The sequence below is a fragment of the Chenopodium quinoa genome, unplaced genomic scaffold (assembly GCF_001683475.1).
Source record: "Chenopodium quinoa cultivar QQ74 unplaced genomic scaffold, ASM168347v1, whole genome shotgun sequence".
Lineage (NCBI taxonomy): Eukaryota > Viridiplantae > Streptophyta > Magnoliopsida > Caryophyllales > Amaranthaceae > Chenopodium > Chenopodium quinoa.
This window is the reverse complement of record NW_018745403.1, coordinates 763,923-779,146: the sequence shown is the minus strand read 5'-3', so window position 1 is coordinate 779,146 and position 15,224 is coordinate 763,923. Positions and strand designations below refer to the sequence as shown.

At 35.4% G+C, this 15,224-nt stretch overlaps 1 long non-coding RNA gene across 1 annotated transcript; it reads right to left on the bottom strand.

Annotated features, from left to right (window-relative positions):
- Nucleotides 1-2,679: 2,679 nt before the first annotated feature.
- On the bottom strand, nt 2,680-4,954 carry LOC110713059. Its single transcript, XR_002509755.1, has 2 exons — nt 4,718-4,954; nt 2,680-3,101 (listed from the first exon to the last, which is right to left on the bottom strand). It is a non-coding gene; the product is annotated as an uncharacterized LOC110713059 (long non-coding RNA).
- Nucleotides 4,955-15,224: the final 10,270 nt, after the last annotated feature.

The following is a 15,224-nucleotide window of genomic DNA, read 5'->3' as shown; positions in this document are numbered from 1 at the left end:
TACAATTTAAAAAGCTGATTGCTCTATTTGTTTCTCTTCACCTTCTTGTACGGGGAGAACCATATACTTCATCCGTCCCAATATAATTAAATACACCACTTTATTTTTATTTAACAAAAACTTTATGTACACCCAATTTACAATTATATTAATGTATATCGATCAATTTAAGACATCTTTTAACTTTATTTAGGGGTAACTTTACTCCATTTTGTTAGAGTTGACCGACACGTGATAGGCACGGGATATTAAAAAAGACTCCAGGCCTTTCTTTTCGACAAATTTTCCTTTAGTAAAATAAATATTATTACTGTATTCTTTTTCCATTTGTTTACAGCTTTACAGGTGCTCCCAAGATTGACCGTGGATGACTAATATAAACTAGTAAAACCATGGAGGAAAGTTAGGGTAAATATATAGGCTACAAAATTTCTTGATGGAAATCATCAGATCATCTGAAAGTGAAATGAAAGTTATGAAACTAGGCATCTTTAATTTAATTAGAATAATGTTTCAAAAAAAAAAATATTAAGTAGAATAAAATAAATATTAGGAAGAGAAGAAAGCCTATGATTTTATGAAAAACTATAAATAAAAAGGATAATGCTATATGTAGCCTTTAGGGGTACAAATAAGCATTAAATAGCTTTCCTTATTTAGTACTGTATTAGTTTAGGAATGCATGACAAAATCACGCGCAAATCAATGTAATTAATGAATATATTTCATTAATAATCCTCTTTAACTGTTTATACAGAGCCCTTATGACTACATATAGCATTTTCCTAAATTAAAAGATCAAAGATGAATCATGATTATTAGCACACACAAAAAAAAAAAAAAAAAAAAAAAAAAGGCTAGCAAAGTTATAAGCTAAAGCATAAATACAAAGATCCTCATTGGGAAAATTTAAAGAGTCAAATACTATTTCGAATTTCCCTTTTTATTGATTTTTTACAAGTTCAAAAATCATACTAGGCCTTATTAGTACAATTTTTACTCAATTTTAACGAAGATTTATTGCTAACTTTAGCTTTAGATTTGAGTAACTTTACAATTTTACATGACAAATAAAAAGTTACTAACTAGGAAAAGCTGCATTTGTTTTTAATGTTAATTTAAGTTATTGGTCTTCTTTTTTACTTTCTTCCGGATCAAAACCGTGCAGTAATCATTTCCATCTTAAAAGGATAGTTTACTAGAAGAAATTATAAGAACACAATCTTCTTTTAACAAAATCAAAATAGTTTTTGAGGAGCCCGAAGAAAGGTATATTGAAGTAAAAAGATAAAAAGAAAGCCGATTGATTTGTTTTTAGCTTTGCAAATGAGTCACACTGAGCAAAATTTTAATCTATTCGTTCCATCTAATCTTGATAAAAAAATTGTCAGTCATTTGAGTTAATTTGAGCTCGAAGGGTTTTGAAAATTCTTGTTCAAGCCTGTCTTGTTAATAATTTGGCTGCTTGATCATGTTCACGAACTTACTTATTTGCATTTTGAGTTTTAGTTCAAGTTTGAACGAGCTTAAATCAACCTTTTATAAAAACGAGCATTGAGCAAACTTTTAAAAACAATTTAAAGTTTTTAAAATGAGCATTGAGCTAACTTTAACTTAATTTAATTTAAGTTTTTTCTGATCCCAATCTTTCTATAAAAAAAGTGTTCTATGCTATGACCAAATTTTCATGTGTAATGAAAATTTTGAATTCTTATAAAAAAATATATATACAACGAGGTCAACGACAGTTAAGTAGTTTTAAGTTCCATATGTTTTTATGGCTTTAATATATATATAGAACTAAGTTATAATGAGAACCAAGGCCAAAATAAGAACTAGGAATTAATCTAGGCGCTTAGATTATGTTAATCAGACGGTCCACATACTTCTAGTGTCATTAATGGTATTTTCGTAATATTTCCACTTTACAAATTAGTTTCCAGTTTTATTTCTAAAAAGTAAATAAAAAATCAGTAAAAGTAAATGGAATCAGTCATAAAGTAAATGAAATTGGCTGAAAAGTTAATAAAACTGGAAAAAAGTTTGAAAAGCTGCAAAATTACGAAAATGCCATTAATGAGGGTGGGTGAAACGTGAGCCATCAGATGGAGCGCGATCAACGGCTGAGATTGGTTCTTAATTCTCATTATATATATATATATATATATATATATATATATATATATATATGTATATATATATATATATATATGTATATATATGTATATATATATATATGTATATGTATATATATATATATATATATGTATATATATGTATATATATATATATATATGTATATGTATATATATATACATGGTTCCGCTGAAAACAAGGCTTACAGTGAAAACTAAAAACAGAAAATCTCAACCATCCATTATTACTAACAAGATCTAACGGTTTAAAAAAAAAATAACGTAGAGTCACTATATATAAAAATAACGTAATAATTTACAAAAATAGGGTAACTATATCAATTTTTACAGCATTTACATTAATGTCACTATATACAAAAATAGGGTAACTATATCAATTTTTACAACATTTACATTAAGGTCACTATATACAAAAATAAGGTAACTATATCGACTGAGTTTTTGACACCATTTACATAAAGGTCATTATATACAAAAATAAAGGTCGCTATATATAAAAATAAGGTAACTACGTCAATTTTGACAACATTTACGTAAAGATTAAATAAGGAAAATCATATTGCTTAATCAATCAACCACAAAGAGTTCAAGGGAGCAATTATAGCAGCTCCAAAATAAAAAAAACCATACGAGTGCAAATAAGAAACTTGTTCTACTTCAATCCAACAAAACCCAATGTCAGCTTAGATGCAGCTTTCCACCATATCATTTTCATAAGCATTCTTAGCGCAAGTCGGAATGTTGTTGTGCTTGACTATATCTCCCTCCATTTCAATTGCCATTTGCGCAAGTTAATGAGCCACTTCGTTGGCTTCTCTGTGAACATAGCTGAACTCGAATTTGCAGGAACCTTTGAGCAATTCTCCAATGTCCCCTAAGATAGCAGCAAGCTTGTGTGTCCCCTGCTTCCCAATATCTTACAAGAGCTCAGCCTCTGCCGGGTTTCTAGAAACCCCCAAACCCAGACCACCGAAACCCCAAACCCAGACCACCACCGCCACCGACACCACCAAAATCCCCAAACCCAGACCACCACAACCACCGACACCCACAAAAAAAAATCAAATAAATAAGCAACTAAAAAAATTGAGTAGCAATAATCAACGAATCGATTAGCGATAATTAGCAAATCGATTAACAACTACTGTAATAAAATCAAAAAAACAAGCAATTTAACCTAGACCATCGAAAAACAAAAATAACGAAAGAGGTGGAAGAAATCGCTTCAATGGAGGATCGAGAAAGCTCAAACTCGCTTCAATGGAGGAGAAAGCTTAAAACTTGCTTCAATGGGATGAATATTCAGTGACGAAAATGATTAACTCGCATAATTGATTGTTGAAACGCAAAACTCACTTTTCAGGTTTAACTTTGAAGCTAAAGACGAAATTGATGAAGATTGAAGCAAATTATTGATGAAGATTTAAGCAAATTCCTCTGAAATTTGATGATTTTTTGGGAGAAGGAGAGAGAAACAGTGAGATCGTGAGATTGAAGAAAGATAAAAATAGAGCAGAGAGAATGGATGGACAAGATTACAAATAACGCGAATGTAATCTAATCCGTCAGATGAAAATTCAATAGTCCAGATCATCTGTTTTCAGTTTTCAGCTTTAGGTTTGTTTTCACATGATCCAATCTCTCTCTCTCTGATCAAATACATTAAAAATATATTACAGCTAAATTAACTTAACATTAGAGATACTTTAAAAATACAATGCTAATAGATCAACTACTTTTGTATAGATACATCAAAATAAGTTTAGAAATAATAAAAATACATTATGGATACATCGAATATTTATTTTAGGTACATCAAAAAATCGGATACATTGAAAATATATTGCAAGTATATCGACTAAACATTAGAGATACATTTAAACAAAAAAAAAAAAAAAACAATGCAGATACATCAAACTTTTTATATAGATACATCAAAGACTAGTTTAGGTACAATAACAATACATTGCGGATACATCCACTATTTAGTATAGGTACATCAAAAATCAGTTATACTAAAATACATCACCTGCACAATATTTCAATTAAATTCCATAGTCTTTCACAAAGTCAATTGATTGCATTGACGTTCCACTGCCAATTTTTTTTTAAGTAATCGAAATAGCTGACATGAATATTTTGCACCAAACATTTTAAGATTTGATCTCTACTAATAATATTTTGGAAAACTTTTGACAATTGATGAAAATTTACCCAAAAAAACTAAGCATATCATGATAACTACAATTGATTACATACCTTGATTATGAGCAACAATTACAGCAAGCTAAAATAAAATCTAAATCAATTAAGCATCAATTAGGAGAAGCAATAAAAATTACAATTTTGACTGATATAGCAAAAGAGGAAAAATCAAAACCTAGATTAAGTATGCAGTAATTTTAGACAACAACTCGGTTATCCATACTGCAATTCAACAATCAAACTAAATTCATAATGAATTTAACAATCTTAAAATATAACTACTCCATCAGTTTAGCACAATTATGAAATTAATCAAAAAAATTAAACCAACAATTATGATTTTCAAGAACTTTTACCTCCAAATATAATCTGTGTAATTCACATTCAACAAATCTTGCATTCAAAATCTTGAGCTAATGTGATTTGATTGATGATTTAAGAGAAAGTTGAAGTACAATCATAGTGATGGAGCTTCAAACAGGAGGGAGAAACGAATGAAGTAGAGAGAGAAAGTCATGTATAGAGACTTGGAATTAAAAGCAATTATGAGGAGCTCGCGCGTTTTTTTTCCCTCAATAGACATTCATAAATCACGTAATCTCCACCCTCCATATCTTGATCCAATGGTGGAGATTATATATTAATATATTTATTAAAACGTAAACAAGCTGACAAACAAACTAAATGAGTTGTTTACGAATATATATATTAAATGAGTTGTTTACTAATATATTTAACCAATTTTTGACCTAGTTTGTTTGCAAGAGGTTCATAACTAGACTTGACAAATGGATCATTCGGGTCGGGTCTGGATTTGGTCACTTTTGAGTTAGCTAACATTCGGTTCAGGTACGGGTCGGGTCAATTCGGGTTTCGTGTATGAATCGGGTCAGGTATTGGGTCAAGTTTGGGTTGGGTCAATTTCGGGTCGGTTCTGTTCGGGTCATTTTATTTTTTGGGTTGAGTATGTTCGGGTCGGGTCAAAATAGAGTCGTTTCATGTTAGGGTTGTTCCATTTGTGGATCAAACTCAAATTGATAATTTTATATTTTAATATTATTATAATAATAAGAACCATCAATTCAGTTTATGAGATTGGCTACGGTTGGAAATGAACAATTTGAGTCATTTTTGGCGCCAGATGTTTTTAGTTCAGTTATAAGGTAATTTTCGTTCAGGACATTTCGAATATCATGTCTGTTTGGGTCAAACACATCGAGTCAACTTTTGGTCGCGTCAATTTCGAGTCGGGTCATTTCGAGTATTAGGTAAACTTCTGTTTGGGTAAAATCGAGTCGGGTTAGTTCGGGTGTTGGGTCATGATCAGGTCACTCCGTTTTCAAGTCGGGTACAGGTCAGGTCGGGTTGATGTTTTTGGGTTGATTTCGGGTCATGGGTCGGGTTATTTGGGTAGGGTCATCGGGTTTGGGTCAGGATTGCCAAGTCTACTAATGTGAGAAGTGCAAGTAATTAATATAGATATACAATAAAGCACAATGAATTAAAGTCATCCCATGCATTATCGTCCCTACAGAAAATAAAAGTGTTATGGAAAATAAAAGTATTATGGAGTGTGATAGTAGGAATGGTGTAACAAGGGCTCATGTGGAGACCTCTCAGTTTGTTGACCTGAGATTTGGTTTAGGTATAATGAAAAGAGTGAAAGTGGATTTTTCAACTAGTGTCGGAGACGGGATAAATCAAGTAGAGGATTTTGGTGATGACCAAACCCTCGAACAACCATGAAAATTTTAAGTTGGAACTGCCAGGAGCTTGATAACCCTTGGACAGTAAAAGCTCTCCAAGAATGGTGCTGGAGAGAAAGGCCAAATATTGTTTTCTTAATGGAAACAATGTTAGACATTGTCGCTTTATAAAGAATTCGAAATATTGGTGGTTTTGTAAATGGTGTGTGTCTTAGTAGCGTAGGAAATTCAGGTGGCATTGCTTTTTTGGTGGAGGGATTTTAACGTGTCGACCACTTTTTTCTGCTCATCATTTTGTGGCTGATATTTGTGATCAGAACAACAATCCGATGTAGAGAGCTGTAGGGGTTTATGGGTTGCCAGAACGGGAAAATAAATATCTTACTTGGTCTTTGATGTCCCGTCTGAAGGCTGAGAGTTTAAAACCATGTATTATGTTTGGAGACTTTAATAAAATAGTTAGTTTGGCTGAGAAAGATGGTGGAGTGCCTCGAGAAGAGAGACATATAGATGCTTTCCGGGGAGCTATTGATGATTGTGGGTTGAGAGATTTGGGTTTTCGAGGCAGCATTTTTACGTGGTATCGAGGGCTATTCCTGGAGACTTATTTGAAGGAGCGTCTTGATAGATTCTTAGGCAATCCAGACTGGTGTTCTCTGTTCCGCTTGTATGATGTGCGTCATTTTCCAATTTATAGATCAGAAAATGCACCAATTATGTTAGCGGCTAGCAACTACTATGAAAAAGGGGAGAAAGGCAAAATGTTTAAGTTCAAAGCTTTTCTAGTTGTCCAGTGAGGAATGTGGCGAGGTAGTGGTTAAGGCTTGGGCGAGCTGTATCGGTGAGCAAACAACTACACGATTATCAGTATGCGCGGATAAGCTTTCTTCATGGGCTGCTACCTGTTTTGGTAATGTTAAAAGGAGAATAAAAGATATCGAAAAGAAGTTGCAAACGGCTCAGGGAAGAACCCCAGATGCGCACATGTTACATGAGTGCTCATCTCTGGCTGCAGAGCTGGACGACTTGCATAGGTTGGAGGACTCGTATTGGCATGCTCGAGCAAGGGTGAATGAACTAAAAGACGGGGACAAAAATACTTCTTATTTCCACCAGAAGGCGAGTCAGCGCAAACACCTTAACAGTATGCAGGGCTTACTTGATGATGGTGGTGTGTAGCCCAAAACTAAGGAAGATCTAGAGAACTTGGTGGGCTAATATTTTCTTGTGTTGTTTCACTCTGAATCACCTACCAATTTTGAGCAAGCTCTAGAAGGGATCGAAAAGGTAGTCATAGATAGAATGAATGATTTCTTGACTGCAGAACCTTCGGACGAGGATATCAGACACGCCCTCTTCCAAATGCACCCGAACAAGGCTCGATGGTATGCACCCCTTATTTTTTTTCAAAAATTTTGGCATATTGTTGGTCCGGACATTTTTTATTTTTTTTTTTCGTGAAAAATTGGTGGCGTAGATTGGTGAACTTATCAAAGGTTAATAAACTTGTGTTGTTTTAATTCCGAAATGCAACAATCCTCAACGTATTACTAGATTTCGTCCGATCAGTTGCTGTAATGTGCTTTACAAGATTATATCCAAGACTATGGCAAACAAACTGAAACTTATTCTGGGTGACATTATCACTATCAATCAGAGTGATTTTGTCCCGAAAAGGTTAATTACAGCTAATGCCCAAGTCGCTTTTGTGGTTTTCCATGCTATGAAGAGGAGGAGGGTAGGTAAGACGGGTTCTATTGCCATGAAATTGGATACGGCAAAAGCTTATGATAGGGTTGAATGGATCTTTCTTAAAAAAGTTATGTACAAAATGGATTTTTGTGGTGACTGGATTCGATTGATAATAGATTGTCTTTCGAGCGTTTCTTTTCCTTTCAAGATTAATGTGAAGATTTCAGGTTTTGTTATTTCGTCCAGAGGTTTGTGGCAAGGTGATCCCATATCTCCTTATTTGTTTCTCTTGGTTGCCGATGCTTTTTCAACTTTGATACCCAAAGAAGCTCATGAAAATCTGATTCTTGGAGTGAAGGTTTGTAGGGGAGCCCCTAGAGTATCACATTTATTTTTGTAGGTGACAGCTTATTGTTTGCTAGAGCTAATGTTAGAGAATGCTCCGTGATAGCTGATTTAATCAGCAAATGTGAGAGGGCATCCGGTCTAAGTGTCAACCTAAATAAAACATATGTGGTTTTCTGTAAATGTGTAGACTCGTCAACACGACAAGAAATAGTTGATATTTTTGGAGTTAAAGAGGTACTTAGAAATGCCTACTATCATTGGAAAATCGAAAAAGATGATTTTTGGAGGATAAAAGGAGAGGATTTGGAAGAAAATCTAAGGGTGGAAGGAGAAATTATTATCGAGAGCTGGAAAGGAAATACTGATTAAAGTCGTGGCCCAGGGAATTCCGACGTATATGATGAATATCTTTAAAATTCCTGATGGACTACTCGATGAGATTCAGTCACTTCTAGCACGGTTTGGTGGGGTGGGGATTCGGCTAGGAAAATGCATTGGCATAGTTGGGAAGATTTATACAGGCCAAAGTAGATGGGCGGTATGGGATTTCATGACCTTAAAGTTCTGAACCAAGCTCTTTTAGCTAAGCAAATGTGGCAAATTTTTTCGGATCAGTCCTCTTTACTCCATGCAATCTTAAAGGCTCATTATTTAAACACAGCTCGGTTCTGAAGGCGAATAGAGGTTTTAATCCAAGTTATACTTGGCGTAGGTTATGGGGTTCCAAATCTTTGCTGCTAGACGAACTTCGATGGAGGATAGGAAATGGAGAAACTTTTCGTGTTTGGTTAGATGCATGGTTGCCTGGGGAACCAGCAAAAGCTCCTACATGTGGTCTGCATTATGACCCGGATTTACGGGTATTAAAGTTTATTGATGCACCTTCGGCTAGCTGGTATTAGGACATGCTGCGGGAGCTATTTTCAGCTGACGACTATAATTCCATTATTAAAATACCCTTAGCTTTTTCAATGTCTAACGATTCACTGTTTTGGGGGCCATCAAAAGATGACATTTATAATGTAAAATCTGGGTATTGGTTTGGAAGGATAGGCCACAATAGTGGTGTGGCTGATGAAGAAAGAATGAAAGCTTGGGATATTATTTGGAAGCTTGGATGTGCAAGAGGAGTGTGGCGGTCAAGAAAGAGCTCTTTCGAAGACATATCTCAGGGGATGAGCTGTGTAGGGAGTGTAACGATGGAGTTGAATCAATCATCCATGTGCTTTTTTATTGTACTACAGCAAACACTACTAGAAATAGGCCTTTTTCGACGGATTTGCTCCGACAGACTATTTTCCTTTAAAAAATTCCTACAGATAATTGGTATGTTTAATTGATATGGAATGAGAAAAAAAGAGCTCATTTTCTAAGAAATGAAGTAATTGGGCTAAGTAGAAGTCACTTATGTCATGTTACTTGGTTTATTTTTCATGAATATGGTACCCAAAGCTTATTTATATAACTTACTAACTCGGTTGTTCCTTTTCATATGTTTATCTTGTAGGAGGCCTACCAAAAGAAGGTTGAGGAGGCTAGCACTCAAAGGATTCAGAAGAGTCCGAATGAGCTGTACTGGGAAACCGTGGGTGGTCGCAACAAAAAAGGACGTGTGAAGGGACTTGGCGGAAGTGCTGACCTTTACTATGGCAGCCAAATGGCCGACTTTCCACATCTTCCCAGCAGTACACGCCCTCCCTTGTTTCTCAGATGTAGGATCAGATGGAAAACAGGGTGCAGGCTCTTCGGGAAGAAATCAGGAGTGAATTGGAAGTCAAGATGGAAGCCCGAGTTCAAGCCTCAATTCAAGCCCAAATGGAAGAAATGGAGAGGAGGTGGGAACAGAGGATGATGAGTCATTTCCCCAATGACACATGTTCCACCGTGCGACCTCCAGCTCGAGATCCCAAGCACAACGACCCGGGTAGTGGTGGAGCAGGCCAAGGTACTCCCGCAGTTGCTTAGCTTTAATTTATGTAGTGTTTATTATTACTAATTTTAGATTACATTATTTGGTTGTACATATTGGAAATAGTATATATATATAATTATTTTTGCACAAAAACCAATAATTTAATTTTGTCGTAGTATTAGAAGCAGGAAGTACAGGTATCAAAGGGTGCCACAGGAAAAAAGTCAAAAAGAACAAGTTCCGTCGTTATTTCCGTCGCAAAGTTCCTATGGATTTTAAAACCGTCGCAAATCGTTAAAGGTTCCGACGGAATAATCCGTCGGTAGTTTGCGACGGATATTTCCGTAGGAAAGTTGCCTTCTTCCTACGGAATATTCCGTCGGAAGGAGCTTAGCTTCCGACAGAATTTTCCGTCGGAAGCTTCTAACCTTCCTACGGAATATTCCGTCGGAAGTGAGCGCGGGGAAATTATGTCGTTGACTAACCTCCTCACGGCCAAACAAAATTTATTATAATCCTAAACTAACCCCTAAACAAGTCTAGTGGTAAGTTCGGAGTCGAACCACAAGGAACGGTAATGTTGGATTGTTCTCGATCTAATGCTTAAGCTACGCCGAAGTCGGTTTATGGATAGTGGACACTACAACTACACTAACACACATATAAAGATCAAGATATTACAAAGTCTACCAGGGGCAAAGATCCACTTTGAACAATTAACAAGTTAATGGGAATCGATTTGATAATCAATCATGCAAAGAAAGAATTAAAATGGGAATTAATTACCATCAAGAGCAATCTCTCAAATTCCTAGCCTAGATCCCTCATTGACTAGGTGCATAGAAGAAATTTACCCAAAATGCAATCAAATATATAAATTCTAATTCACAATCCCTTGTCAAACTAGAACTAACATGCAATTAAGTTTGCTATCTTGGGAGATCAATCCAATCTAAAACAAACAACATGCCATCATCAATTCAATCAATTTAATCACACAATTATCATCAAATTTATCTCAAATAACTCAATTCACCATAACAAAGCTTCACTCAACATCTAGTAGAAGGAAATCTACTCAAACATGATTAACAAAGCAATTAATAAAGCATAAAGAGAGAAGAGAGTAAGAAATGCTCATTGATATAACATGGAGATCTTCAAATCATCAAATTCCTCCTTTGATTATCCAAAATCCATGAAAACCATTGTTTCTCTCACTTTATCTCTCCAAAATTTGAGAGTTTCTCTCTCTAAAAACCTAAAACTAACCTAAAACTACTGAAATATGAATTCTCCCCTCTAAAATGAGCAAAAAATCTATTTATAGCCCTTACTAAATTGCCTAGGAAGCTCCGCAAAAAGTCGAGCAGCGCGTAGAGGAGCGGGCGTGCACCCCTCAGGAGCGGGCGCTCCAAACTTTCTGCCAAACCTTCTGCGGCCTTGAGGAGCGGGCGCTCCTGGCTGCAGACTGGGCAAACTGCTCAGCTTCAAATGAGCATATCTCCCACGTTTTACATCGGAATTGAGCATATGACCTGTCGTTGGAAAGCTCTCAAGATTAGATTTCATCTCCGATTAGAATCGCCCCAAAATGTTTTGTAGATCAAAAGATATAGGCGTTTGAAGTATGATCTTTGCAAATCAAGTGCACATTTCTTCATTACTTGTTCTTTTATGCTTTATATTTCTTCAATCTTGAGCAATGAACTTATCCAAGTGTTCCTAAACATAAGAGTAAACCAATAAAGTTTAATCTAATGTCATAAGCCACCAAAATATGCAAGAAAAGCCAAAATTGAGCAATAACGACATTTCACACATAAACATGACAAATGTAGTAAAACGTTATTAAAACCAAGTAAAAAGATAGAAAAACTATGAAAAACTAACTAGAAAACTCCTAAAAATAGCGACATAAATGACACTTATCAAATTCCCCCAAGCTTAACTTTTGCTCGCCCTCGAGCAAAACAAAAGAAACACAAGGGAATGTGATGCATTTTATACAAAGAAAACTAGAAGGGAAAGAATATACACTAACTCACTTTCGTAGGAATCACGAATACATTTAGCGTATGCATCAAGCACTTTAAACCCTTAGATTGCTCTAGAGGACGAGTAAGCTCTCGTAAGGGTGTCCTAAGAGTTTAACCCATAACTCTTGACAAAAATCAAGGCAAGGCAATAAATAAATAAAATAAAATAAATCGAAGTAAGAGAAAAGTTACAAGCGTTCTAGAGTGGACTTTTATGATGGAACAAACACTAATGAATGTCAATCTTTCTAAAATAATAAAGGTATGCACGTTCTAAGATGTCCAAGGTTGATTGAAACATAACAAATGCTAAGCATAGAGAACTAAAGGAAACACATTCCACCTTTTGTTTCAACCAATCAAACCACGTTCTCTCTACTAGTTTCACATCCACTTTCAAGTTAGCTTCTCATGATTCCACGAAGGAACCGGAAATAAATAAGAAATTAAAAACATTGAGAAGGTTACCCAACATCTTGGCTATGCAAACTCGCTCTATAGGCTTGATTCCTATTTCCCGCCATCATTGAATGACTTAACCCTCTAGGATCAAAAGGACTTTCAAGGTATTAACATATAAGCTAGGAGAGTAAAGGTGTGGAGAACTCTTAAAATTGGTGGTAAACCTATGTGAAGCACGGGTGGAACTTCTTCCACAAGATCCAAACGATTCCAAAACAAAAGTGCCAAGTATGCTTATTAAATAACTTTCCCCCAAACTTATTTAACACAAAATAACAAAAACAGGGAGAACAACAATAACAAAACCCTTTTTTTTTGTGCTTTACATTCTTCTTTACTTTTTTTTTCAATATTTCCTTTTTCCAAGCTTTTTTTTTAATGTCCTTGCCTCTTTTAACTTTGGGCGGCTTTTTCTCAAAATGCATTTGGTTTTATGCAAAAAATTATATACAACACATACTTGCTTTGCAAATAAACTCATAATTCTAAACTTGCACCATAAACAATAAAACAAGCTCCAAAACAAAATTGCTTCACAAACTAAAGGTAGGAGTTAAAGTGAAACCAAGGCTGGAAGGCTTGTATTGTGGTTAGAGAAAATAATGTATATGGCTCAAATGGGCTAGTAATAGGGGCAAATGCAAACCAAATCCAAAATTGAAAATTAATCCTATAAAAAGAGAAATGTCTTTGTCATCCCCTAAAGTGGCTCGGTTGTGATCTTGGGAGCTAAAAGTCAAGTTCTAGATATGAGAATGCAATAGCCAAGGATCCAAATATGCCGCTCAACAAAGTATGATGAAGGCTAGAACAATTATACCTCACTAGGAATAGCAATAACTAACTCTTGATTTCATATCCACTATAGAGAGCAACTCCATCTTACCAGAAGAAAGTGAACTAGAGCTTCATGGTCCCAAAGTTCTTAGCCAACTAGCTTAGCATACCATATCCTAGAGTCAACCTAACACATTCTCAAACCGTGCACACCTCTAAAATTTAGGAAGAAAGACATTCAAGAATACAAGTCCATAAGTATTATGTCCAAAGCAAGAACAAAAGAAAACACATTGCAAATTTGCCTTGATAGAAACAAAAATCTTTTTGTGATTTTCAAGATAAAGAACATGAAAATACATGTACAAATGTGCATGGCATATATGAATCAACATCCCACCAAACATGATAGAATACCCTCCCCGAAGCTTGAATGAAACACTACACTCAATCATAAATCAAATAATCCATGGAAGGGGAAAACAAGGAGATCAATCCAACAACCCAACATATGTCCTGTTTCAAAGCCACTTTAGGTATCAACCAATGGAGAAAGAGCAAGGAAAGATATAACCGGATTTTAGGTGGGTGTATATACCCGCAAATGACCCAATTAAACTTTTCAAAGCCACTTTTCTCAAGAATTTAATCTTGTTTTCGATATGCTAACAATTGTGGTGCCAAACTTCCTTGATCCTTGATCCAAACCAATGCACCAAAGTATACCAAGTTATGTACCTAGAAAAAGGCACACAAACATTTCCATGAGAGAAAATCTATTCTAAAAAGAAGAAAAAAAAAATGAAAGCAATAAAACACGGGTTACTTCCCGAGAATGGCTTGCTTAAGGTCCAAGCTTGATTGCTCTAGTAAATAATATTGCAACGATCGCAAGAGCTTGTCAAATGCACTACTACACATCTCATAAGATAACAAGTAGGCAAATGATATAAGAAGGGCATGCACCAAGATTAGGGCACGCAAAAGAAAGTGAAGAGGGAGTTGCCAAGAAGAAGAATAATCAAAAGAAAATTCAAGAAAATAAGAAGAAGAATAGAAAGGCAAACTCTCTTCACAAAAATCTTTTTGGGTGGCAAAATCACCTTTTTCCTCAATAGAAGACGAATGAGGGACATGAAAATCATCATAGGCAAGGGGTTCCCCAATAGGCTCATTAACAAAGGAAGGAAGGGATATAGGAGTGTAGGGGATATGGTTGAAATTCCTAGAAAAAGGGACATGAGAGAAGGGGATAGGAGCAATGGTCTCACAAATGGTCTCTTCTTCACCACCATCCCTCAAATCACCAATTTGAGCATGAAAATCAATCATAGAATCCTCAAAAGAAGAACACTCATGATCATGATCTTCCTCAAACATCCAACTTCCAGGAGGAACTACATAATCCCCTTCACTACAATCATGAACAACAACTCCCTCAACTTCCTTAAAGCCTAAAATCTCTAAGCCATGCATGAATGGATGCAAATTCATTTCAAAATTATCTCTCTCCCATGAAGCATTCTTAATGAACTCACTCAAAAGGCTATGGGTTTTCATTTGACACTCAATAAACACATTAGACATAACCTTAAATGAATCCAAATACTCATGGATAAAAGGATCACAATCATGCACTTGAGACTCATCAAGATGGGAAAGAGGGTTAAGATTTTCAAAATCAACACTCTCTTCATTCTCAACTCCTTCACCATCACTTATATGCTCACCAATGGGATCCTCACACTCTCTTGGTTGCTCAAAATCATCATCATCATCCTCAACACACACATTAAATTGGGATTTTTCACAAACAAGCATCAAGGGTGACAATTGGCTTTTTAACTCTTCTTTTCTTCTCCTTCCCTCCTCAAGACGCTCCTCATTCTTTTTCATTATCTCTAATTGACCTCTCATAGAATTAAGA